The 27,847-nt window shown below is 39.8% G+C and overlaps 1 long non-coding RNA gene across 5 annotated transcripts; it reads right to left on the reverse strand.

Moving 5' to 3' along the window:
• Positions 1 to 58: 58 nt before the first annotated feature.
• LOC115523879 lies at positions 59 to 27,547 on the reverse strand. Of its 5 annotated transcripts, none has more exons than XR_003971870.1 (5): positions 27,406 to 27,547; positions 9,064 to 9,103; positions 8,032 to 8,144; positions 7,813 to 7,889; positions 59 to 6,532 (listed from the first exon to the last, which is right to left on the reverse strand). It is a non-coding gene; the product is annotated as an uncharacterized LOC115523879 (long non-coding RNA). The 5 variants fall into 5 exon arrangements; XR_003971872.1 differs by having other exon boundaries at positions 59 to 5,734; positions 27,406 to 27,546; XR_003971869.1 differs by lacking the exon at positions 59 to 6,532 and adding an exon at positions 7,557 to 7,596 and having other exon boundaries at positions 8,028 to 8,144.
• Between the last annotated feature and the right edge of the window lie 300 nt (positions 27,548 to 27,847).

The raw sequence follows: 27,847 nt of genomic DNA on the forward strand, positions 1-27,847 counted from the left end.
TACGCTCACTTTTAGAGAGTCTTTAAGAAGATGATGAAATAAGGCTGTATTTCTTTTCTCTATTATGGGAGTGCCCTTTTCTCTGCAACATTGATTAATTTTTTAATATTTTGCTTTCTGATATAAAAAATGCAAAACAACACACATTATTTAGTGTGAGTTGCAAAGAAAGTACAAGGTCATCTGAAATAAAGAAGTCCAAGGGGGCATGGCTGCAGCTAAGGAGAACAATAGTGAAATTTATTAATTAGGCTCCTATTTATAAATCTCCTGTCAAGAACAATTATTTTTTTAAGTACGCTTTCTTGCTTTCTTGGGTATTATTAGTATTATTTGCATGAAAGATATTTTGCACTTTTATTTCAGATTCACCAATTTTTCTTATACCGAAGAATCTGGCTCAGCCAACAGTTGAATGTGCACAGACAATTGAGGGATAGTTGTCACATTTAAAATAAAAAATTTCACAGTAGAAATGTGGTCAGTAGTTATTTATTTGTACTTCTTTATACGCTCACCATTGCACAGAGTTTGAGACAAGGATATGTTTCAAAATGATAAAAGTAACAAATAAAAAAAATTAAAATTAAAAACAGACCCACAGGGCCAAGAAAAAGGAAAATAGGAATCCATCAGCGTGAAAGCTCTGCTTGAACTTTAAATTTGGTTTCATGAATTGTTATTTCCTGTTTGAGACATAAGTCTTTGTTGCTAATTCACATATCAGATTTACTTCACTTGAAACATTAAAATAGCAATTCTCTAATTTCCAATTATTAATATTTACTTCAAGAGAAAAATGAACAAAAGTATTGAGAGAAGTGGCTGCTACATACACGTTCCTGTATCTACGGATACGATCAGATAGCACAAGGTAGGAGATGGTTACTTTCCAACAATGGCAATAGTTTTGAAAAACCAGTCCCCTTTCTCTTTCAAAGATCTGAAAGGCAGAGGGGAAAACAAACCTACATTTTTCTTTCGCTCGCCTAACATCAATCATGGGTGACTACATCTCTGCAAGGTTGCTTTCAATTGAACGGTCTTTAGACTAATACTGTATTCCTGAAGTATTCTTAAACTGATACTGTATTCTTAAAGTATAAAGACGATGAAGTTGGCATCTAGGAAAAAAGAAACACTCTATTGATCCCTGAAGAGACATTAGGGAAGCCAAAGATCGCATAAGCAGTCTGTCTGCCAGTGGCAACAGTGAAAGGGAAAGCTATTACTAAATAGGACTGTGCCCACCGGGATGCAGGAAGCTGCACGCTGGATCTCATTTGCTATCTGCAATATTATTTATATTTTCTGTAAATTGGATAATATGTATCCATAAGACAAGCAACATTGCTTCTTAAACAAAGAAATAGTGGGTCAAAGAACTAATAAGTGATTAGCAAAGCCAGATCTACTTTGGTCAAGTTCATCACAACATTTATAAATCGTGTCTAAGAATACCAGAGGGCCCATAGGTCCACTGAGCAAGGCTTCCAGAAAAACATCTCAGTTTAAATGCTGAAAAAGACAGTGAAAGTGCATGTGACACGTTGGAAGCTCCTCATGAGGTGGGGGTAAAAACATGCCGATGCACAGGCCTCACACTTTATTCTCTTGTAATGGTGTTTTGACTGGCATGAGTTGTCCCGTTGATACAGGCCAATTACCCGTTTTCCTAGCTTGAAGAGAACTTTCGGGAGAATTTTTTTTTTGTAGACTTAGCATATGCTTGAAAAAACGATATACTATTTTCCAGGAACTATCATCATTGGAAACGTTGGAGGAGGGAAGAGATTCATGTACATTGGCACTGTACAATTCAGTAATTCTGAAAGCTGTAGTTCCTCTTTCATAGAAAATGTTGCATTTTTCCTGTGTAGTGAAAGGGAATGACTACATACAATGCTTCTTAGTTGGGGCTTCAAATTAAACTTCAAAAACAGCTTTACATGTCCAGTGACCTCCTGAATAGTCCTTCTTTCACCCCATCTCAGTATGTGCAATAATGTCATACTTTGATTAATGTGCGTCTTCTTTGTTTTAACTGCTTTATTTCTGGTCTTACTGTGCATTTCTTATGTGTCTTTAAGCCTCTGGCTGGTAAGCACTTGCCTTATGCCTACTGTGCCAAGGAAGAGGAAATTCCTCAGAAAGGACCCTTGACTCTTGCTACTCAGAGGCCAGCAGGCTGGCATTATCTGGGAACTTACTGGAAAATCAGACTAATTTGGGATCCCCACCCCAAACCTATTGAAAAGGAATCTGCATTTTAACAAGGTCCCCAGATGAAGCAAATGCAAATTAAAATTGGAGAAGCATTGCCTTAGAGCACATTTCCTCTTCTCTGCTCAGGGATTTTTCTTCCTGGCTGTCCTTCCACTTAGAAAGAAATGTAGCTGTGTGAACAGTGGCCCATTTTCAGATCAACGGAAAATAAAGGTGATATTTTGAATTTATATTAATCTACTTTCTATGTCTTCTCCATCATCTGAAGATACCGCTTACAAACTTAGTTTTATCACAGCAAGATTACAAAGAAAGGGAAAGAAACAGTTAATGCTCAGCTTACAACATCCAAAATAATTTTTTTTATTCTGCAAAAGAAAAAACACTTGAAAGTAAAGCTTTTTATCTTTATCTAGAAAAAGACTTTATACCATCCCCATTTTCCCCCCTTTTGCATATCACAAAGCAGGTGGATGCACATAGTAGGTTTTTTTTCCATAGGATAGAAAAGATATCTATTACCTAGGTCATGAATTTTTCCCATCATTAGTTTCATTTAGAAATAACTGTATATTTACAGAAGAGCTGCACATATAATATAGAGTTCTCATATACCCTTCATCCAGCTTCATATGATGTTAACATTTTACATAACAATGAAACAATGATTGAAATTAAGAAATCAACATTGGTACAATACTCGGACCTTATTTGGGTCTCCTCAGTTTTTCTACCAATTTTCTTTCTTTTCCAGGGGTCAATCTATGATACCACATTGAATCTAGTTCACAAGTCTCCTTCTCCAAGCTACGATTGTTTCTTGGTCTTTTCTTGTCTTTCAGGATCTTACAGTTTTGAAGGGAACTAGGAAGAAGTTTTGTAGAATGCCCCTCAATTTGGTCTCATGTTTTCTCATGATTAGAATAAATTTATACGTTTTGGGAAAGAATGTCAGAGAGTAAAGTTAGGCCATGAATGTTCACCCTTAATGTACGAGGATAAGCTGTGGAGGAAATAAAAAACCAGAAGATCAATTCTTCTGGTCCCAAGAGATGGTAGAGAGAAAAGCGAGATAAAAGTAGGGTAAGTAGATAAGATGACATCAAGGTTCTAGTATTCAATATCTCTTTCACAGATACCTTTCAGGAGCTAATCTTTAGAGGAAGAGCAGCTTTGTAACATCTATGTAAGTAAAGGGTGACTAGAGGCCAGTGGATTAGTGGCTCACTCCCAGATTTAGGCTCTAAGCAATGGTGTGTTGGTAAATGTTTAACAACTGGCCTTGGGGAGGTGGAGATGAGAGAGAGTGGAACCCTGATTTATAATGTTTGCTCATTTCTACAGCGTAAATACTCCTACCTTGGCTGATTGGAAGCTCTCAACACGGTATCACCGAACAGGGCTTAGAAGACCTGTGTGGCAGTACACGATTATACAGTATTTCTATCACACACATATGCTAAACATAGATTAATAGTCCAGCGCGGTAAAATAAATAGGAGGTGATGATTTTGTGTATTGGCTACCTTTGCTTTTAATATAACTTGTTTAAATGTATGTTGTTGTCCTTTAACTTTTAATAATGGCCACGCTGGACAGCTGGAAGGCCAAATTGCTGAAAAATTAACAACTGGCTGGGCTACAAGCTCCTCCCAGCACTACACTGCCTCTAGCGGTCTCTGGCTATTTGGCTCAACACCAAATCCCAAGGGGCTCAGAAGCAATGGTACAGAGGCGGCAGCAGATGGATGGATACATGGGACTCGGAAGGCATTCCTGCCTCCTGATGGCCTTTATGTGGGAAACAGGAGTGTCTGGAGCTTCTTACTCTCCCATGGAGACTACTGGTAGACTAGTGGCGGTCTAGGAGCAGGGACAGAGGCCGTGAAGATAGACCTTGGGCACTAAGGGATGTGTTCAGGGCTATGGCAGCAGTCGTGAGGACCGGCACGCATCATTCCAAAAGATCAGATGGGACCTACTTGCATTTCGGTGGTCCCCATTCCAGGGAAAGAATGAATCCAGCCCCTCAATAGGGAGGATCACTGAGTATCTACAGGATGGTGCATGATACGAGGCTGTCACAAGGATAAAATAACACCCCCCCCCCCTTGCATACCCAAATGCTATCTTGGGAAAGAGGAGGAAGAAGGAGGTGAAGAATCTGAGAAAGACTGAGTCATCTAAACAGCATTACTCAAAATGTGGTCCATGGGCCAGTGCCAGTCGACAAACTACTACTGGTCTGAAGCAAGATAAATACAAGTGAGAGCTGCTTCTTAGAGATTTGTATCACAGATTGACCTTGCCAGGACATCCTAGCATGTGATCAAAGGACTTGTCTTGTGGAACAAGATACAGACCATTTCAGATGTGTTGAGCCAGCAATGCAAGCATGCTTGTGCCACTGCATACCGGCCATACACAGGAAGACCGGGTTCTGGATCCAAGATAGAACAGAAGATCAACCAATCTGAGAAGCATTTTAAATCTAAGACCTTTGAAACCATCACCTTTGGGAGGGAATAAAATGCCGAATACTTTGAATCAGAGGTTGTAAAGCGTGTTCCTCCGACCAGTTATATCAGCATCGACTGGGAACTCCTTAGAAATGCAAATTCTAAGTTTCTACCAGATGTACTGAATCAGAAACCCTGGGGGTGGGCCCAGCAATCTGTGTTTTAACATGCCCTCTAGGTGATTCTGCAGCGTGTTTGAGTTTAAGAACCCCTGGTTAGAATGTTTAAAGTCAAAGAATTATGTTCAAGCGGGAAGAAAATGAAACACTATTAATTAAGTGCAAATTATTCCTGCTAGAATGCAGAGCTGGAGCCCATGAAGATCAGACCAGGTAGAGAAAAAGGGAGAAAACTGAACTTGCTTTGCATATCTGAGCAATATGCAAGTGAGTGAAGGCCAAGATGCTAATGCTGAGACTTTTAGTGGGTGATCCTTTTTTCTTCCTCTGCAAGCCTACCCACAATGCTGTGACTCCGCATTTCACATTTCCCAGCCCACATCAGCTTGTTTTTGTTTTTTGTTTTTGTTTTTGTTTTTGTTTTTTTTTTTTACCGAAACTGGGTCACAGCAACAGGTACAGAAGAGTATTTCTCCAGCTTTACTCTCGCCACATAATAGCTGGATTTCTGGCTTTCCTACATTCCTACAACTACTACTATTAATAGTTCAGGAGGCCCCTCTTGGCTAGTTTGTGTCATCTGTCCTTTTACCTCTCTGCTCTCAATTCCTGGTACTCCTTACTGTGTAACCTTCTCAATGCTTCTGCTCCTTGCCAGGTCCGGTTGATACAGTTTCAGTATAGAATCTGGCCGACCTGGACATTTGCCAGATCACAGCCAAGAAATTCTCTCTGCTCCCTACCAGTGCTACCTTTTCTTCTCCAGGGCGCACAGGATCTTCTAAAGCAGTCTTTCTCAACTCATGCGCCTGCAGATCACCTGGGGTTCTTCCTCTCCGGCAGGTATGATCCTGCAGCCTTAGTGTGGGCCTGAGAAGGTACATTTCTAACAAGCTCCCAGGTGATACTGATGCTGCCAGTCTGTGGACAATATTTTGAGAAACAAGGTCTAGAGCGGTGACTTTTCTGCTGTCACATGGTCTTCAACACAGGTGAGGGAACACAGTTGTAGGGTGACCAGCTGCCCTGGTTTGACAGGGATTGTCCTGAACACCCTGTGTCTTGGGCAAACCCGGATGACTGGGCATCTGAGCAGTCCTTCTCTGAGAAGCCCTCATCCTTCTTCTCCCCGCTGCTTCCCCACCCCACGCTTGTATCTTGGGCTTCTAGACTCTTTCTTAAGGTAACTGTTTCCCCTTGAGGCTCTTCCGTTTTTCCTCCACACTGCCCTCCCCTTTGGCAGACCTGTCTCCACCAGCCCTAAATACGGAGCTGCATTTTCAGCCAGGGCAGCTACCTAGGCCAGTCTTAGAAAGAGCTGCCCATTTATCTTGGTCTGGAAGGTTCCACTTGATGTTTCCCCACAGCTGGTCAGGACTAAGAGGGCTCTCCAAGATCAGTAAGGACTGGTATTTGATATATTTGACAGCTCAACATTCTCATCCCGCTGGGGTCTCTGCAGACCAAGCAGGTTTCTCCAGTGCCTGGGGTCAGTGCCTGCTCTGCTCTGCCTCTTAGCTGATGATGTGCATATTATCAGGAAGTAGGAAAAACCAAAATCTGTCACTCTGGGGCTTGGCAAATACAATGTGTTTTCCAGTATCTCCAATGGTCCTTTTCACATTGAAGCCATAAATTCTTTTAGGCGAAGCTCCAAGACTCATCATCCTAGAAATACAGGTCTGATTATATCCATCCACAGCTATAAACCTTCATTAACACTGAATGTACTTACAGCAGAATAATTTCCAAAGTCCCCATGTTAGTACAAAGTAATGGTTCTCAAAACTTTACTTTGTATCAGAATGATCTACAGGGATTGCTAAAACACAGACTGCTGGCCCTACCTCTGACTTTCAGACTCAGCAGGACTGGCTGGTGGACCAGGAACTTGCATTTCTAATGAGTTCCCACACGATACTCATGCCGCTGGTCCACGGACCACACTCTGAGAACACTGCGTCCATCCATCCTTCCATCTAGCTATGGATCATACTCCTAACACTCAGCTATACTGCATATTTTCAAAGACAACCCTTTATTCCTCGTTCGTTTTGTAGGTTTTCCTACTCTGCATCTTTGTTTTGTTTCCTTCATTGACTTATTCGTTTATTTTCTCTCTTATTGTCATAGTCGGCTCAGGCTGCTATGACAGAATACCACAGGCTGGGCGGCTTAAACAGCAGATGTTTATTTTTTCACAGCTCTGGAGGCTGGGAGGTCCAAGATCAAGGCACCAGTACATTCAGTTCTTGGTGGGGGCCCTCTTCTTGGCTTGAAGATGGCTGCCTTCTCACTGTGTCATCATGTGGTGGAGAGGAAATGCTGGTATCTCCCCTTCTTGTAAAGGCACTAACTCGAGCTCCACCCTCATGACCTCATATAAACCTAATTGCCTCCCAAAGGCCCCACCTCTCACACTATCACATTGGGGGTTGGGATTTCAACATATGAGGTTGGGGGTGGGGTGGGGCACAGATCTTCAGTGCATAACATTCACGGATTCTTTCATTCCATCAGTGGTTCATTGTTTCATCAAAACTTAGCCCTCTTGGGGCGCCTGGGTGGCTCAGTCGATTAAGCATCCGACTTCAACTCAGGTCACGATCTCGCGGTCCGTGAGTTCGAGCCCTGCGTCAGGCTCTGCGCTGACAGCTCAGAGCCTGGAGCCTGTTTTGGATTCTGTGTCTCCCTCTCTCTCTGCCCCTCCCCTCTTCACGCTCTGTCTCTCTCTGTCTCAAAAATAAATAAATGTTAAAAAAATTAAAAAAAAAAACTTAGCCCTCTTTACTGATGTTTACTTGGCAAATAAAAATGGTAAATATTTAAGGTTTACAGTGTGATTTTTTTATATATATACTTCAAAAATTTTTAAAGACCAACATAACAGGCCCTGTCAAACATTCTCATGGAGTTTATGGTACAAAGGAAGAGAGAAAAAAATTTACCCTTTTCATTCACAGAGTGCTTCAGGGTTTCCAAAGAGATCTCACATGCAGGCTCCCCTTTGATCTTCTCCAGACCCCTAAAAGACCAGCGGGGCAGAGATTATTTTACACATTTCATAGATAAAGAAATTGAAACCCTAGATAAAATACTTTCTCCTTCTAATAAACGAAGATAATACTTCGTTTCTCTAATGGCATTTAATATACATACATACATACATACAACCTCTTTCTAGACTCCAATCTCCATGAGAATACAATGGGTACTTCACTCTCCTTTTTGTCTCCCACAGCACTTGCTTCTTAGCTTATAGTAGATGCTCATTAAAGCTCTGAGAAATGAATAAAAGAATGAAGGTTGGTGGGATAAAAATTCCATTTATTTTCTGAATCAATGATTATATTCATAAAATAATCAATGAAGAATAATATATTTGAAGATGAAAGCAGAGTTCTGTGTTATGTATTTATTTTCTATCTAAATAAACAGTGGTAGGGAGGACTAGTGTTCGTGAAGTGATTGCTGGTTGTCAGGTGTTTCGTGTTATAACATTTTGCCTTAACCTAACAGATTAATACTACCACTCCCATTTTCAAGTGGAGATACTGAAGACCAGAACTGTTTAGAAATTTTTGCAGATTCAGACACAGATGGCATGTTAGAGGGGGGGCCCATCTCAATTCCGTTACCTCATGTGGCAATATGAACACTTGAAATAACCTCCAATAACACTATGACAATAAGAAATTGTCCAGCATTTATCTACATAAGAAATTAATCTTGAGGTCATTTTTCAGTAACATAATCTCTCACCTTAATATTGACTTGCCATTGATTCACCATTTGCTGGTTGAATCTCGTGATTTATTTTCGTAAAAGGGGAAAGGAATTTCACTATTACCATGCTCTTCTCATCCTTCATGGGACCAGTCATCACTAACTGTGAAATGTTGACCTGTGATTTAGACAGTGAATGTCTTAACGAGTAGTCTTGTGTTAGAACATGACTATTAGGAAAGAGAGTGGGAAAGGTTTGGGGTAAACCCTGGAACAAAGTGGGGGTTTGTGTGCAAGCTCTTTAGCAACACTGTAAAACTCAGACTCGATTAGAGCAATTTGTTAGACATTTACCATAAAAGACAGCTGAGAATTTTTAGAAAGTTTAAGCAAAGGACACTGACAGTGAACAGCACAGGGTCTTGACAGAGGCAAGGAAGAGACAGACAACACTCAGGAAACAGCTAACTCACCGAGCAGGGTTCACACTTGGGTTCTGCAGCGTGCAATGTCCTGAAAACCAGAGACACACGTCAAAGGTGATCATTCTCACAAATGTGTGAAATACCAATCTGCATCCTTTTCTCTTACAGGTAATGCAATATTCTACCTGGCAAGCACCTGTTAATTTTTAATTGGCAGGGGTTATTGCAAGGTCTTATCATTTCATTAGCCATTAAGACAGCTAACAGTAAATCCTGGCATCTAACAGATCTTTTTTTTTTTTTTTCTTTTACAATTTCAATGAAACTGTTTTAAGGAATGAGGAAATTCTATAAAAATTTTCCAAACTTTTTGGATCGGCCAAGTGGAAAAAAGTTTTGAAGCACATTTTCAGTCCCCCTGGGGTGTTCAATTCAGAAAAATCAAGTTACAACAAGTGTCCTATTTCTTAAACAGCTTTCTGTTGTTACTTGGACGGTCAGATCACGGAGCCGGTAGAAAGTCATTCATTCAGAGAAGGGTAAAATTGGGGAAATAGATAAATATTTTCTCTAATTCACTGCTGATAATGTTCATGTAATATTGGCTTCAAGGGGTAGCTTCAATCACTCTTGTACAGGTCTCAGAGATGTGACACAGGCAAGGAGGCTGAACTTCTCTAACATAAAAAACACATCAGACATTTGATTATCACTGCTTCTTGGAAAGGGTTCGGAAGTGTCTCCTTAGCCAACGGTTCCTGGTTCCTAGACATCTCTGCATTGGGGAATTCATAGTAAGGACAAAGATATATATATATAGAAACAAAATTGTTGCTAATGTATGTGCCTAGCAAAGGACTGGCAGGGGGGAATTGTCATTTTGTCTGGTCACTCAGGGTCTAAAACAATGAGGCCTGTTTGCAGAATAACAACACTAGATCATGCTTACATACTTCAGTTTCAGACACTGTTCTAAATACATTTTAAGCACATTTAATCCTTACAATTACCCTATCAGATACATACTAAAATTATCCTCATTTTATAGGATAAACTTAGAAGCTAAGAAACAAAAGTTCAACAACCTGCCCAAGGTCACATACCTAGTAAGTGGTGACATAGGCAGTCTGGTTCCAGAACCCAGGTTCTTACCCAATAAACTACTACTTTTTACATACAGGTAATGGTATTTTCTATATGAAGCATAATATATATATATATATATATATATGAAACACATCATTAAAATTTTGAGAAAATGAAGAATGGAAGAAGAGAAATGGAAAACTAGTGCTACTAACCTCACATAATTGTTACTAGCCTTTGGGGATATTTGCTTCCCATCATATTTGTACATATATTTTTTATTTGGTGTAATTCTAGGATTTTGATTTTTTTCCCTCTTCGTATTATATCAGAATTATTTCCCATGTTGCTAAAAGTGTTGGTGATGCTCATTTTTAATACCCACATAATATTACATAGACTGGGGGTATCACTTATTTGGCAAGTCTCCAGTTCTTAGCTATCTAGGTTGCTTCCAAAAGCCCAGGGCAGGTTCAAGTGCAAGCTGTGGAGGCAGGCAGCCTGGTTCAAACATCTGTTTCTCTACTCACTAGTTCCATAATCTTGAGCAAGCTACTTGACCTCTCAAGGTTTTATTGTTCTCATCTATAAAATGAGGATATTAGTGGTAACAACCTCTGCCTCCTTGGGTTTTTTTGTGAGGATTAACTGCATAAATTGAAGTAAAGCACTTAAAACATTGCACACTGTAGTTAGTATAATGAGTAATTCTGTAGTGAACATCTTTATACATAAAACAATTCACAGTAAAAAAATTATTTCTGTAGGGGCGCCTGGGTGGCTCAGTCGGTTGAGCATCCGACTTCAGCTCAGGTCACGATCTCGTGGTTTGTGGGTTTAAGCCCCGCGTCAGGCTCTGTGCTGACAGCTCAGAGCCTGGAGCCTGCTTCGGATTCTGTGTCTCCTTCTCTCTCTGCCCCTGCCCCACTTGTGCTCTCTCTCTCTCTCTCTCTGTCTGTCTCTCAAAAATAAATAAATGTAAAAACAATTTTTTTTTTAATTTCCATAATAGATATCCCTAGACATAAGATTACTGGGTCAAAACATACAAATTTTTTTGTTTATTTTTTAAAAAATATATATTTATTTTTGGGAGAGCGCAAGTGGGGGAGGGGCAGAAAGAGGGGGACAGTGAGTCCAGAGCGGGCTCTGTGATGACAGACTGACAGCTGGGAGCCAAATGCGGGGCTCAAAGTCATGAACTGTGAGCTCATGACCTGAGCTGAAGTCTCAGCCCCAGACTGAGCCACCGAGGTGCCCCTCTTTTTTGTTCTAATATCTGATTTACATCACCAAAGCATTTCCAAAAAGTATTACATAGATTTACATACCACCAGTTATGTAAGAAGAAACCATTTTCCACTGTACCTTGCTAACTCTGGGTACTAACATTAAATTTTCTATTGCTTTGCCTTCCAGTTCATCAATCTGTTCTTCAGCTGTTTCTAATCTGTTCTTAAACCCATCCATTGAATTTTTAATTTCTGTCAGTTTACCTCTTAGTTCCAGAATTTCCATTTGGTTTTTATATAGTTACCAATAATATGCAGAAATTCCCTATCTGCTCATCTAATTTTGTTAATTTATTAATTACAGATATTTTAAAGTCTATTATCTGGTCTACAGGTATGACTGGTAATTTTGTTTCCAGACATTGTGTATGAAAAATTGTACAGATAATTTGAGCCTCTGGGTGATATCTTTGTCAAGTGGTGTTTTACCTTCTAACAGGTAGTTGTGTAAGTGACATCTCTCTTGGATTGCCTACTCTCTGGGTTTTTGGCTTCTCCAATCCTCTCCACCTTAAAGCTCTAGGATGCTTTTAAACAAATATTTGCTAGATTTTATCCAGGTTTCCCACTTTCTCCAGAGGGTAAGTTTATCTAAATGAAAATAATCTGTATCAGCTGGGAATGTAAATCCTTGACATTAAAGTTAAAATAATTGATTAAGCCTAAATACAGCTTATTTTTGTTTTAGTATATATTCAATTGATTATTAGTAAGGCTGCATGTTTTTATGTTTGCAAATGTGTTATATTTCATCTTTTGTGAAATGTGATTTTCGTCTTATCTCATATATTGGCTAAATAGGATTCTATTTTATCTCATGTATTAGTTTTTAGCTGTGGAGTTTGTATGAGCTTCTGTTAATAATATGATAATTAACCCTTCCCTTTTGTTATGTTCAAATAATTGTACCTAGCCTACTGTTTGTTTTGTTGCTATCTTTATATAAATCAAATCTATTTTATTTTTCACTTTGCAATTTGTTACAGTATTCTAAATCTTTAAAACCAAGTCCCTTTAGATTTCCTATGGTTTAAGTGTTGCTATTTTGTGTATCATGAGTATATAATTTGTTTTTTTTTTTCAAACAGTTAATCAGTCCACACACTGTAAAATATTTTCCCTTTCCATTGGTTTGTGTTCTAACATTATCAAATATTTTGTTATTATATAATTGTTAACCACTTATTTTTCCTAATTAATCTATTTTGGTGCCTGTATCACATGATTTTAGTTATTATAACTTTATAATATATTTTAATATTTGATAAGACTAGTCTGCCCTCATTGTTTTTCTTTCTCAGAAATGATTTCTACTATTCTTGCCTACTTTCTTTTCCAGATTTATGTGAAAATCAAGTTCCTCTCACCATTACCTCAAAATGTGAAAAACAAAAGCGACATGATTATTAGATTCCCCATTAAATCTATACTTTGGAAATAATTAACAGTTTTAAAATGTTACCTTTTCAAAATCAGAAACCAATATTTTGATTAACTTAATATTTTCATAGCTCTCAAACAGTTTTATCTAGGTAGGTAACATATTTCTGTTTAAACTCAGAGTTTTACATATCTTGTAAAATAAATCTTTTAGAAGTTTATGTTTAAGCTAATGATTGCTAATATTTAGAAATACTATTGGTTTATGTGAAGAGTCATATGTCTTCCAAGATTTCACTAATTAATTAGGTCTATACACATTTTTGTTCACTTCTTTGGGTTTTCAAGCTATTAAAATATTTTTCCTGTCATAAAGATAATGTATATTTTTTCACTCCTTATACCTCTTTTTTCCTTTAGTATGTTTTATTATATTGATAAGGGCTTTAAAATAATGTTTAATAACAATTATTATGGCAGAACCACTATACCAACTTCTACCCCACCTCTTTTTTTAAAGATGTATATTTCTAGTATTTTTACATTAATTTTGACTATTGGTTAAACAACTTTATTATCATGTTAAAATACAGTTTATTTTTTCTTTTTATCATTTTATCAGGAACAAGTGTTAAATTTTATCCAACACTGTGTTTAAAAAGCAATCTGTCATAATAATCATTTACTTCTTATTTAATTTACCAATGTGAAATATTTCATTAGTTTAAGTTTCTAATTTTGTAAACTTTTGCACTGCTGCTTGAATATACATTATTTCCACTGTTTTGCTCCATCATAAAAAGCATGCTAAAGGGTGCCTGAGTGGCCCAGTCGGTTAAGCGTCTGACTTCAGCTCAGGTCATGATCTCACGGTTCCTGGGTTACAGCCCCGACTGGGGCTGTGTGCTGACAGCTCAGAGCCTAGAGCCTGCTTAGGATTCTGTGTCTCCCTCTCTCTCTGCCCCTCCCCCGCTTGTGCTCTGTCCCTCTCTCTCCCTTTCTCTCTCAAAAATAAATAAACATTAAAAAAGTTTTTTAAATAAAAAGCACGTTAAGTTGTTTTATGTTTTAAGTTATTTAATGCATTATTTTTCAGTGTCATTATTCCGTTACTAATGTTGTATTAATAATTATTATAAAATAGTCCCTTTTGTAATTCTGCTATTGCTTTATCTGATTTAGATGTGAGCATGTTAGGCTGCAAAATCTTTGCCCTTTTAAAAAGTATTTCCATGTCATTTATCTTTAAGTATGACTCTATTAAGCACCACCAAATCATACGACTTTCATTTTAATTTAATGTGAAGATCTTCCCATTTGAATAGAGAAATTTAAGACATTTATACTTGTCATAATTTTTGAGCTTGACTGCACTTATTTTATATTTTCTTCTTTTCAATAATTCCTTATTGTTTCCTTTCCATTTTGTCTTTTGGACTGTTTTGTTTATTTTTATCTTCTACAATTATTTATAAAATAGATATTTTTCTTCCCACTCAACTAGTATCAATTTGAAATTGCTCGTGACTATCCTAAATGCATTCTTATCTAAAGATTTAAAACTAGGGGCGCCTGGGTGGCTCAGTCGGTTAAGCGGCCGACTTCGGCTCAGGTCATGATCTCGCGGTCCGTGAGTTGGAGCCCCGCGTCGGGCTCTGTGCTGACAGCTCGGAGCCTGGAGCCTGTTTCAGATTCTGTGTCTCCCTCTCTCTGACCCTCCCCCGTTCATGCTCTGTCTCTCTCTGTCTCAAAAATAAATAAACTTTAAAAAAATAAATAAATAAAACTAAAGCAGCAACTTCTAATGCTTTTGTTTTCTCCACCTTCTTTTTTCCACATGGTGGTTATTCGTTACAGGCTCTTCATTTAAAAATTTAAGAAACCTTTTAGGATTATTTTATTGAAAACATTGCTCCCTTAGTAAAGAAAAACATGTAGTGATCAACATCAATTCTTAATTCATTTCTGTTTTCACTATATATTATTCATTTATTACTTTGTCTTGACCTTCAATGCTTAGTTAAGGCTAAACTTTTTCCTGAAATTTCCCACTCTTGATTTTTTATATATCTGACCACTGAGTGATCTGGATGATATCTCTGCAACTTTTGCAGTTCCCTTTGTTGTTATACTTTCTAGCACCTTCCCGAGTTAAAAATTTTCTTCTGTTGCTTTTATGTATGAGCCAATAATTGGGTAGGCATAAAACTTAAAGAATCAAACTTGTTTTACTTAGGAGTATGTAAAAATTTACCTTTGGTCTTAAAAAAGCTCCAGTTCTGTAAAAGAAGTATGAAGACAAACTACAAGAGTATCTGTTTTCTTAGACACTTGCAGGAATTTTTTTGTTCGTTCTAGAAACTTAAAAACTTACCAGCCTGTGACTAGGCATTTATCTCTACTTAGTTTTGCTCAAAATAAGTCTCACAATCTTACTGTTTTTATACAGGAAAAGTTACAAACTTTGATTTTTACTTCTGATCCACATGCTCTGTTTTCGGAGGAACACCCATTATTTTATTCTTAAGTATAAGAAATGTTTGTCTACTACTAATAGCATATACTGTGTGTTAAGCCCTCTGTTAGGGGGAGTGTTACAATAATAAGATGTTTATTGCTCTCAAGGAGCTTACATTCTAAATTAAATCTCCAAAATGTGTCTACCCAATTTCCTCTTACCCTTTTAACGTTTTTTCGTTTCCTTTGGATGTTTAGACCAGTTATGAAGTTCTTCTTCTACATCCCTAATTTCTATTTCTGCAAATTGAAATTTCACTTCCTGAATTTTTCATCTAGTCACAATTTATTCTTATTTTTACCTGTTCTTGTTTAATTAAAAACAATATAGTCCATCCCACTATATTGTTATAATTGCATTCCTAAAAAGCCTCATATTATCAGAAGGTTATTATAAAAACAATTATTTCGAGGCAAAAAGGGGATGGGGCTAAGTAGTTTCAAATGCAAGAAGATATTTATGCAATAAGATAATTTTTACTACCATAATTTCAATAATAAATGTGTTTTTATGTTTCTAAGTGTCTGAAACTCAAATTGTAACTAATAAATTGGTCTACCAAAACCAGTAAATATGATTATCAACATTACTGACCAAGTAACGTAAGATTTAAAACATAAAGTAAAACCAGATCTTAGACAATGGGCTACTAGGACCTTAAAATAAATTATATTATAGTTTGCAACTCTCCAAGGTAAAGAAAAAACTATAACGCCAATTGATCAAGCAGCCATTAAACAAATCTATTTCAAATGTTTTTATGTAGTAACTGCATTTCTACATATATAACTATAGTTTTCTTTTATTTATTTATTTTTTTATTTAAAAAAAATTTTTTTTAACGTTTATTTATTTTTGAGACAGAGAGAGACAGAGCATGAACAAGGGAGGGTCAGAGAGAGAGGGAGACACAGAATCTGAAACAGGCTCCAGGCTCCCAGCTGTCAGCACAGAGCCCGACGCGGAGCTCGAACTCCCGGACCGCGAGATCACGACCTGAGCCGAAGTCGGCCGCTTAACCGACTGAGCCACCCAGGCGCCCCATAACTATAGTTTTCAATACGCCATCATGTTAAAACTAATCATAGCAAGTACAACGCAAGGGACGTATCTTTATGTAGCCATGATGGTATCTCCAATTCTATCTATAAAACCACAGGAAGTGGGAGAAATGATTGAACTTGCATATGGAAACGACCAATTTCTGGTACAATTCATGTGTTGGGATACGTTCATTGCTCTATTTCCAAAAATTGCAAGGAGACCCAGCAAAGTGGGAGCCCAAGGGGAGGAGATCCCACGTCGTCAGTGGGCTTCCACAAAAGTCCCCTTTTCTTGTAAGCTTGCAGAGTCAGCTTCTAGCATTTACAATATATTTCAGGTCATTGGTACACAAGGCCCAAGAAGCCATCAAAGGGAAGTCTTCCGCTTGACCATTAAAATGCAGAAATGCAATTCTGACTAGGAATAACTTTCACTCTGCTAGCACAGGAAACTCTCAAAGTGCGTCAGGGCCAGCAACATAGAAGGCCATAGGAGCAGCATGTTAGAGAGTAAATTGGAATTGATGAAGTAGACTCTTCATTCCTTCCAATCTCTAGAATACGCTTATTTCTTGTATCTTTATTGGTGATTCATAAAATTCTTTTTCAGGTGGTTCTAAATCCTTTAAAAAAGTAATTCACTGGAAGAATGTTCACGTACTGCAACTCATTTGGTGTCTTCCCAGAAGTTCCCCAAATTGGAATCTTAAAATATGCATATTGGGATGAAAAAACAGCTTAAAAACAGTTTTGTTAAATGTCTGTTTTTTTAATTCAATGAATGATTTTAAAAATTAGCTTCATTGTTTTTTAATTTACCATCTGTTAACTCAATAAATATGAGTTCTTAAAGTTAACCTAATTGTCTTGGAATTTGCTGTTTTTGAAGCTGATTAAAGTTATTTAAATTAATTTTATTGTATATCCAGACTAGAACAAAGCATGTCTGCATTTGAATAGATCTTGGCTAATAATTTACAAATAAATGTGACCATTTTAAAAATGAACTAATTTTGTTTATGGTCCTTAATATATATCAGTCAACTGGCAGAGATGCAGAGATGCTGATATTAGATACTCAAAGGGATAGTGTATCAATACACCAAAACTAGTGGTCATTAAAAACTAACCAAGTACACACTTCCATCAACTCTGTCTTTTGTCAAGTAAAGAGGAAATGTAGAGAGACTATCAACTGGAATGCTTCTTCTTTTCAATCTATATTCCCATGGATAAAAGGAGTTGCTATGCTTCTTAAATATCACCCTGCCTCTGGGTCACAGTTTATTAGACCAAGGGTGGTCACTGGATCCAAGTGAGCCAATCAGACCCATCCCTAAGAACTGTGAGGGACAGAAAGATGGGCCTTTTTCTGGGTGGCTTGACTGCAACACCTATAGCTCAGGAACAACTGGCAACCATGATCTGCTATGGAACTGAGGAAAGGAGGGTGCTGTGTTGCCATGAGAAAGACAGAGAAGAAATATGGACAGAGAGAAGACTGACGGGGTTCCCTGAAGCACTTCAATACCTCTATTCCTGACACCCCACTGTACCCTTGACTTCGGATTCCACAAAAAGCCCCGGTAGGCATTTCCCTTTTTGCTCAAGTTCACAGAGTCAGTTTCCATCACTTACAGGTCAACTTGAACTAACGCACAGGGGAGAAAATATCACTGGTGGTAATGATTGGTTTAATCATGGATCTTTAGGCTTTACTCATCCCCCTGCTTTCCTTCAGGTGAGAAGTTCTTAATTTTAACATGTAACTTAGCTACTCTTTCTTTTATTGTTTACTGCTGTTATGGCTTATCTAAGAAATTTTTTTCCATCTCCAAGTTATGTTTTCCTCGAAAAGCTTTATGGTTTTAACTTCTACATTTAGATCTATAATCCACTGTCAATGAACTTTTGTATATGGTGTGAGGCAGAGGTCAAATGTTCTGTTTGTTTGTTTTGGTTTTTGTTTGTTTGCTTTTGTCTGCATGGATATCTAGTTATTCTAGCATCATTTGTTGAAAATACTTTATTTTGTGTGTGGGGTTGCTTTGGTGGAGGTGAAAGTGGGGATCCAGAAATCCAAGTATAAATGAAGGTTTTGTTTCACTTTTTATCCTCCCCCCCCAACACCGCACACACACACACACACACACACACACACACACACACACACACAAACTGGGGCCATCTGAAGCCATCTGAAAGCAATGACTCAATACTAAAATGCTGATGCAAACTTATTTTATTTTTTGGGGCGCCTGGGTGGCTCAATCAGTTGGGCGGCCGACCTCGGCTCAGGTCATGATCTCGCGGTCCGTGAGTTCGAGCCCCGTGTCAGGCTCTGTGCTGACGGCTCGGAGCCTGGAGCCTGTTTCGGATTCTGTGTCTCCCTCTCTCTGACCCTCCCCCGTTCATGCTCTGTCTCTCTCTGTCTCAAAAATAAATAAACGTTAAAAAAAATTTTTTTAATAAAAAAACTTATTTTATTTTATTGACCTTATTAATGAGGTTAAGAAAATAATAGTAACTTCTACACTTAACAGAAGAATGAGTTAATAATTCATTCATCAGAATTCACTTCTTCCATGCATTTTCAGGTTAATATACCTAAAATCTATCTCGTGACTAATAGTCAAGTCAGTTTTCTGTTCCATGCTGTTGCCAGCTTACCCTTTTCCATTGTCTGTATAATGTGCATCCACTTATGTTCCAAGCATTATAAGGAGCTAGGCATGCTGAGATCTAGGCTAGGACTGTATCTCTTAGATAGAACAAGCTATGTATGTCCAAGAATACTAAATAAAACAAAACTGATAACCAAGCCAAAGCAGGATTCAACTGCTGGTCCTGTGTGTTTGTCCCCCTTCTGTATACTATACCTGGAATGTTTACTGTCCTTTTTTTAATTTTTTTTTTCAACGTTTATTTATTTTATTTTTGGGACAGAGAGAGACACAGCATGAACGGGGGAGGGGCAGAGAGAGAGGGAGACACAGAATCGGAAACAGGCTCCAGGCTCCGAGCCATCAGCCCGGAGCCCGACGCGGGGCTCGAACTCACGGACCGCGAGATCGTGACCTGGCTGAAGTCGGACGCTTAACCGACTGCGCCACCCAGGCGCCCCAAACTGTCCTTTTGATTGCATAAACCAACTTCCAAGTTGTCTCATTTAGATCCAAAAGAAATAATATTATTGCATGTTTGAGATGACCTCAAAACACAATCTTAAAATCCATTGATTCCCGATGTGCAAGTCACAGATGACCTGTATACAAATCATCTTCACAGTGCATACAGAAAATGTTTAATATTTGCCAAAACCTCTGGGGTAAATGTATGAAGCAACTGGCTCAGGAACTCTGGGCATCCTAAGCCCTTCCCAGGCCCTGGTGGGTCACCTTTGAGGCTGAAAGCTTCAATAACTTGGCACACTAGTTATACTTTTGCCACGGCAGTTGGCTCATTCTCATCTGAGTACTTCTAAAAAAATGTACAGTAGTGGATGAAAATCTATAGATTTGGCCAATAAGCCTTCCCTATTTCTGAAAAAATTACCCCTAACTTATCTTGGAGAACAGTACCTCCCCCACTCCCAGGCGACACAGTTTGGGTAGGGTGGCTGCACTCCTAAATCCAAGGTGCGCATCTGACCCAAAGCTGGCACGTTAAAGAAACACAGCCCCGGACCAGGGTGATAAATGCAGCTATGAGTACATGGTACAAGCTGATCCAGTCACAGTCAGGTCTAGTTCTTTTGCTCGAAACTGAGGAAGAGGAGTGCTCCTTGGTTGGAGTTTCTATGTCAGAAGAATGGAAGCTTGGAGGGACTAGCTTATTATAGTAAAGGGAAAACTAGATTAAGAATGAAGGTAAAACAGAAGTTGACACAGAAGAAAGGAGAAACAAGAGATACTTGGTGACATTATTTAAGCAGGTTGATATCATTATGCCTAAAATACTCTTTACACTGCATTTTCCAGTTTGTGTGTTTGTGTGTGTGTGTGTGTGTGTGTGTGTGTGTGTGTGTGGTGTTGGGGGGGGGGGATAAAAAGTGAAACAAAACCTTCATTTATTACTTGGATTTCTGGATCCCCACTTATTTCTACCAAATCAGAATTAATGAGCACGGAGCCAAGGTATATGCATTTAAATAACCATTGCATTTAATTCCTATACACGCTGAAGTTTGAGATCAACTGGTATGTGGGAATTAAGAGTGAAGAGAACAAAGATCCCCACCCTGATGTTTGTTGCCATCAACAAACTAGTGGGTGAGTTATGGAATCAGAACTAGAGTCCAGTTCTCCTCTTTTCTTCCTGGTGACTTGATTTCCCCATGGTCATACTCTAATAGTTTTTTCCAATACATTTTTCATCTAAAATGTAAACATTTACTAATGGCAAAGATTCTACATTTGGGCAGCATTCATAGCATATAAAAGCAGGAGGTGCTTTAACAATTCAAGATAAATGTTACTAGAGGGGCACCTGGGTGGCTCAGTTGGTTGGTTAAGTGTCTGACTTTGGCTCAGGTCATGATCTCACAGTTTGTAAGTTCAAGCCCCCCATCAGTCTCTGTGCTGACAGCATGGAGCCTGGATCCCATTTTGAGTTCTGTGTCTCCCTCTCTCTCTCTCTCCCTCACCTGCTTGCTCTCTCTCTCAAAAATAAATAAAACATTAAAAAAAATTTTTTAAAGATGTTACTAGTGAATATGTTCTGTACTTTGCAAACATTTCCACAAAAGTTACAGAAGAGAGAAAGCATTCCACCGTATGTGTAGCTGTTTTAATAGAAAGATTATTTCTTCCAAAATCCTTCAGTAAAAAAATATTCCAGAAATAGAGGCCATTAATTATTCTCTGGCTTTGAGTCCCCTTAGCATACCAGCAAGCCACCCAGGAGGTACTTGCTTCTTTCTACCCCACTTACATTCCAGTCAATTCGTTTTCTTGTTTAAGTCCCTGGATTTCCTCTCTATTAGAATAATAATGCCAATAACAACATTAACAAAAGAAAACAGGGTTAGTCTCTATTGACTACTAGCTGTGTTGATGCACTGGTATTTGCTAATTCTAGGAGGGGAGTACAATTATAATCCCCATCACATGGATGAGGAAATAGAGGCAGAAAGCTAAGAGACTTGGCCAAGCATATGCAAGCAGTAACTAGTTGAACCAGGATTACAATCCAGGTGCTTGGATTGTAAGGCTAACTTTGCCTGTCTATCTAGCGACCTATTGATCTATCATCACCTATCTATGTATCTCTCTATATCTATCTATATCCATTTATATATAGTCTGTATGTATATTTTTCCTCTGAAGTTCACTTAAAATATTATAATTTGCTCATGTTGCTTCTTTGGATTCAAAACTCATGGAACACATAACATGGGTAGAGTTTATTGTCCATAAATCATACCTCAAGAAAGTTCAATTAAAAATGACAATTTGTAGAGCCAAACTGCTAAGACTTTAAAGACTTGACTGTCCAATGAACTGAGTGGCTTTCAGAATATGGATGTGCCCATGGGAACACACATAACCTACAACCAGTCAGCATACCTTAGGAAGAGTACCTAGTGTTTCTAACATTTGATGGGAGTTTATGAGAGAGTGCGGGGATTGGTGACTGCAGAGTGGCAGGTAAGTATGGTTTCAAAGCAAGAAAGAAGCTGGGAACAGTGTTTAGTGGATTCAATTTTTTTTTAATTGAAAAATTAAACATAATCAAGACAGTCTTAGGCACCTGGCTCTGGGATGGATTGAACTATAACATACTCTGATGGGTAGTAATAAAGAGTTTGGCCTCCACCAAAAACCTGCATAAGCTATACACATGGGTCTGGTGGAGTTTTGCAGAGCCTGGGAGTACAGACTTTTAGGACCTGCTACAACAGACATGTGTTCAGCTGGAGTTCCTTTACAAGGTGGTAGGATCAGTAAGATCAGTCCTAGATAATAGACATTCTGATGCTGTGCTGATCTTTATGTCCTACTCTAAATGATTTATGCATTTTTAAAAACCAATAACGTTTATCACAGACAGATATAGAAAAATTACATATGATCAATATAAGATCGTTGTGCTCTTGACAAAATAACGGTCTAACAAAGGAAGCATATGGTATAAGGAACCCTCTAAAAATGTGCCCTCCTTCTAAAACTTTAGCTTTTTTCTCTTCCATTCATCAGCTTTTCAAATATTTGTCAGTTGCCCCTATATGCATGGGAAGTTGTGTACTAAAAAAGGGCGGTGTTATAAAAGGCTTTGCATCACCCCTCAAATGACATTATGGAATATCAAGTACAGCCTACCAGGCTCCAGAATTTTCCTGTCCACTTTGCCACCACAGTAAACTTTCTAAAGAGGTCCGATGGTGTTACTCCCATCCTTACAACCTTTAATGGCTCCCTATCTCATACGGTAGGAGACATCTGACTGGTGGTCTTTAAGCTGATTTTGGTCTGTACACGTTTTCTCCCCACATGTGTACTTTAAAATGTGGTTAAGTTCTCAACATTTAATATTTCAATTTTTCATATAAATCCAAATTAGCAGCTTCTCTTTAACAACTAGAAGATCTGACATTGGGCATCATTGGCCCTGACTATCCCATTTGGACAGTCCCATATTCTCCAGATTGCCAGTCTCCACCACTGCTTACGGTCTCAACTTGGTCTGCTTAGCTCACTTGTACCCGTGCTCGGCCCAGAGTAGACAGAAGGGTTTGCAATCCCTGATAGATGGGCTAATGTCTAAATTCTACAGCATGTCTGCAAGATTCTTTACAATTTGTAGTTGCTTGATTTCATCCTTCACAAAGACCTCCTGTTCCAGCCACACTGAGTTCCTGGGTAGTTTCCTAAACAACAAGCTTTGTCATCCTCAGTGCCTTCACTCATATTGCTCTCTCTGTCTGCTTAAAATATCCTCTATCTTCCTTTCCCGACTAGAGAAGGCTCACTTACCCTCAGGACTTAGTTCAACTCCTCTACAGAACTTTCCTTAATCTTGCCAGAGAGTTCTTTGCTTCCTCGCGAGTGTTCCCATAATACTTTGTGCCTCCACTAGCATTGCAACGACTTTTCTGTCAGTCCAATTGGAAAATGTGTTTCTTGAAAAGAAGAACTCCCAATCATCTCCACATACCCGGTCCTTAATAAGAGTGCTTGGCATCAATAAATGAGTATTTATCGAATCAATAAAAAGATGGATAAGTAAATGAATGAATGAATGAATACTTCCAAAAGACTGTTTTATTTGTGTTGCAACATTCTGATGGTTAAAATAAGGGAAGTAGCTACTCAAGACAAAATTTCAAAATTTGATAATGATCATGACATCTTCAGATAACATTTTTTCCCCCAGATAACACTTCTCAAAAGTTCTGTTCATCGTACCCTTTCTCGGAAAACAAGTCTTGAAAAAATAAAATATATATAATATTAGGGAATATATAAAGACGGACTTAAAATTGATAGGGCACTGCAATCTGTGGGGGAGGGGTGGGACTGGAGTCTTGTATTCAAAGAGAAAAGGCAGTGAAAGAAGTCACAGCATGTCTCCCCTGTAACGTGGTGGCCTTTCCTGCAGTATTTACCCTGGAGAATGGAACATCTGGGCCACAAAGGAGCAGGGTGGGATCACTTAGCTAAAGGATAACAGGGCACAAGGGTCCTTAAGAGTATGTTAGTCCTTAAACCTGTGCACCACAGCTCTCTACTTTGGGGCACAAGGTAGGCTGTACTATCTGGCCTCATTGTGATGATTCTATGGAGCCATCCAATTATTGTTGCCAGTCAGTTGTGAGCCCAAATGACATGTGTCACTTCTGGCCATAGCATTTAAATGACCTTTATTTTTGCCATAGCAACATGAAACATTCAAGATGGCAACTCCTCTGTCAGCCTGGGACCCTGAGTAAGGAGACGTGGAAGTGGCTGACTTACAATGAACTCAGCATGACCAAGAAAACAACTTCTGCCATTGTAGGTCACTAAACATTGCAATTGTTTGTTATTCTGCCATAAGATAGCCTATCCTAATGTAATAGATTTGCTCTGTTTTGCTGCAAATGGAACTTAGACTAACGTCTGGAAGTTTTAGGGTCTATAGGATTTAGGAGTTTTAGGGTTGAAAGTTTTAAGAAAGTCTGCATCAATTTTGTTCAATTTTTTAGAAAATGTAAAAAATTGTACAAAGATGGAATGAACTACTTAGGATATTCCTCATTTATACACACAATATACACTGTGGTAACTACTCTGGAGGTAAAATCCCCACCTTTGGGTAGGAAAGTGGTGAATTCCCCTTTATTCAGGGTGTTTGCACTGATAGCCCCTGAAGGTTTGGCGGGCAAAGTAACTCCAAGAATACATTTCAACTTGGAACTGAAGGATGTCTATTTTCTCTGGTCTAAAAAAGAAAAAAAAAATCTATTCTCTCAAATATTCCTTTGATTCCATCCATTCACTGATCCACTGAGTTGTGTTTTCACATTTTGATGTCATCTGGCCACCAAATTCCTTGCAGGCCGATACTGTTTTATCCCTCCTTTGTATCTGTCTCACACTATTTGATAAGCAGTATTTGTTGTCTATTCTCCTAGGAAAATAATCAGCTTTTGACACTAGCTAGTATTATTAACCATTTGATATGTTTCAGATTTGGTCGTCTTTCAACCATTTAAATTAGATTTGGACTTGTTAAAAAAAAAATCTAGGAGCAGAAATGTATTACCCTAATAACTTTCAGGCAAAATACCTTTCTCCTCTGGAAAAAAAAAAAAAAAAAAAAGCCTTACCCTAGTACCATTAACATCTTAATTCAGTATTTAACATTAAATATGTGCCAGGGGGCAAGGTTGACAAAAGAGTTTATCAAGTTATGTTACTTAATGTACTATACCCATCATTACATAATTCTGTTTTATAATAGAGCCTGTGAGCTCTCTGTTCAAGACTATTTAGGGGAAGAAAAGCAAATTCATAAGGTTGAGGCAAAATGTTCCCATGGTTTAATGCAAGGGAGCATATCACACCTTAAATTCGGCGGACTTAGTTGATGACCCTGCGGAATAAACGAGTATGTAAGAGAGAAAAAAAATCTTTTTTTTTTTTTTTTTTTTTGGTATTTCAATTTCTGTAAGCTTCATTTCAGCCTTTCAGAATTGGAGAATCAGCTGCCTGCTATAAGAAATTGCTAATAAGCAGTAATTAAAGACTGAGAATTCTTCCATTCCAAACCTGATGTCATTACCAGATGGAGATACTGGTACTAGTTAGGCAATTCAGCATTTTGGTAAGTTAAGGCAGGAGGAGTCGGTGCCTCTTGGGTCCTACGGATACACAAAGCGGTCCAGGAAGGAAAACTTGTGTTTTGTTTTTGCCCATGGCATTTGTACCTTTTTGCTTTGCTTTTCAGAACTAGGAGTTGAGGTGGGCACTTGTGTCTTAGAAACGAGGGGCTAGTTCTCCAAAATAACACTAATGCATAAACTTTTAATATTCTAATATCTTTGGAATTGTTGTCTCTGCGTAAAGTGACAGTCAACTGAAAAAGACGGACATTCCAGTGAATCCAATACTCACTTGATAGGAAAAAAACTGGTATATCAGAAAGCAGTGTGAACACAAGCACTACCCTCCTTTATTTAGAAAAAACCACACGGAAATACAGCACAGTTGATGTGCTGTTACCAGAACTTGAAAGTAGAATCAACCACTGTGTAAAAGATAAAATAAGACTGCACGGATAGGAGGATTTTCCCAGCGTGCTTTATTCATAGACATCTGACAGAAGAGGACCTAACAGAGCTTTTAGGAAAAACTGAATTCTCAGCCCACAGTCACTTTCCAGGAACTTCACTGCAAACAGTGCTCCGCGCTGGCGGGATGGAGATCTTAGCAATCTCCCTCCGGCTTCCATACTCTCCTTCTCTCTAAATACAATTATGTATGGGGACTTAATGAGAGAGCAAGCCTTGTGTGAAAGGAACTCAGGAAAGTGCAGCTTCTAAAAATACAGAGGCGGCTCGACAGTCCTTATTGTTACAAACTGACGTTTTGCAGTTCAAGGTTTGAACCTAACAACTACACACACGGAGAAAAAAAAAGTAGACTGTTTTTTCCTTTCTGCAAACCCCTTAACTTTGAGTAAACAGTAGTAATTTTCTGTTGTCATACTCAATGCAAATTTCCCAAAGAAGGTGCAACACAAAAGACCTGTTAGCTTCCTTGCAACTGGGTGGGGGTGGGGGTGGGGGTGGGGGTGGAGGGTGGCAGGAGGAGAGGGGCAAAGTTGGTGGAGTTCTCCTTTCTCCTTAGCCTGGGGTCCCAAACCTCCTAGTCACTCTGCTCTTGGAGAGGTTTTTGGAGTTTCATTCGCCTTTTGGGAAGGTTCCCTTGGCCCTCTCGTCAGCCAGCCCCCTGTCATGAAATTCTCATCACCTGCCCCCTTTGCTTCCAGCTTTTTGGATTAACTGGACCTCAATTTAGGGGTCTCTTCTCAGTGGCTTGCAAAGAAGTGCAGCTGCCGACGGTAGAATACATATTAAACACACAGGCAGGGGCGCAGCGTGGGGGTCTGCAAGACTGCCCCCTCCTTCTCCCGCCGCCACGTGCTCCTCTGTTGGGGGCATCGCTCTTGGATGGGGTGGTGAAAGGGGCGAAGGTAGGGTGGAGGGAGAGGGACAGAGCAGGCTGTGAGAAAAGGAGGCCCCCTAGGAAAGATCTTCTCGGCCGAACATCGATAAGAGAAAAAAAATTGGCCCACATGCCTCTAGGGGGGAGCGATACACCCCATGCGGGCTGGGTGGGAGGGGGGGTGCGTCGGGGCCTCTCACCTGACTTCCTCCTCCGCTGGCACACACACTACAATCACCCGCTTCTCCCCCCCCCCCCCCAAAAAAAAGCCCAGCCAAACAACGAACAACAAGAGGAAGCCGCAGGCGGCAAGAGGAGGGGTGCGCGTGGTGGGGGCCCGGGAGAGGTGAGGGGGCAGGGTTGGCTGGCGTCGAGAACCGCGCCGCGCACCCCTAAGCGCACTCCCAGGCGCCCACACTTACCCCTAGCGGCTGAGGGTCCGGTCTTCGGCGCCAATCCCAGCGCGCGCCTCTCGCCCGCCCTCGTCCCTCCGGCCCGCCGCCCCCCACACCCCGGCCGGCGCGCTGGGAGGGAGCCTGGGAGCGGCGCGCGGCAGTGGCGGCGGCGGCGGCGGCGGCGGCGGCTCGGGCTCGGCTCGGCTCGGGCTCCGGCGCGCTCAGTGTAGCCGGCGGCCGCTGAGGCTCCACCGCCAGGGGGAGAAGCCGGGGCGGGCGCTGGGGAGGCGGGCCGGGCCCTCGCCGCCCCGCCGACCAGCCCGCGTCGCACAAGCTCGGGAGCGGCGGCGACGCGGGGTCCGCGGAGCCCCCGGGCGCGGCGTGCCCGGCCGAAGGAGCCGCGGCTGGATGCGCGCTCCGGGGGGCTCTGGGCTCCCGCGGGGGGCGCCCCGGCCGCTCCGGTGCGCCT

The sequence above is a fragment of the Lynx canadensis genome, chromosome C2 (assembly GCF_007474595.2).
Source record: "Lynx canadensis isolate LIC74 chromosome C2, mLynCan4.pri.v2, whole genome shotgun sequence".
Classification (NCBI taxonomy): domain Eukaryota; kingdom Metazoa; phylum Chordata; class Mammalia; order Carnivora; family Felidae; genus Lynx; species Lynx canadensis.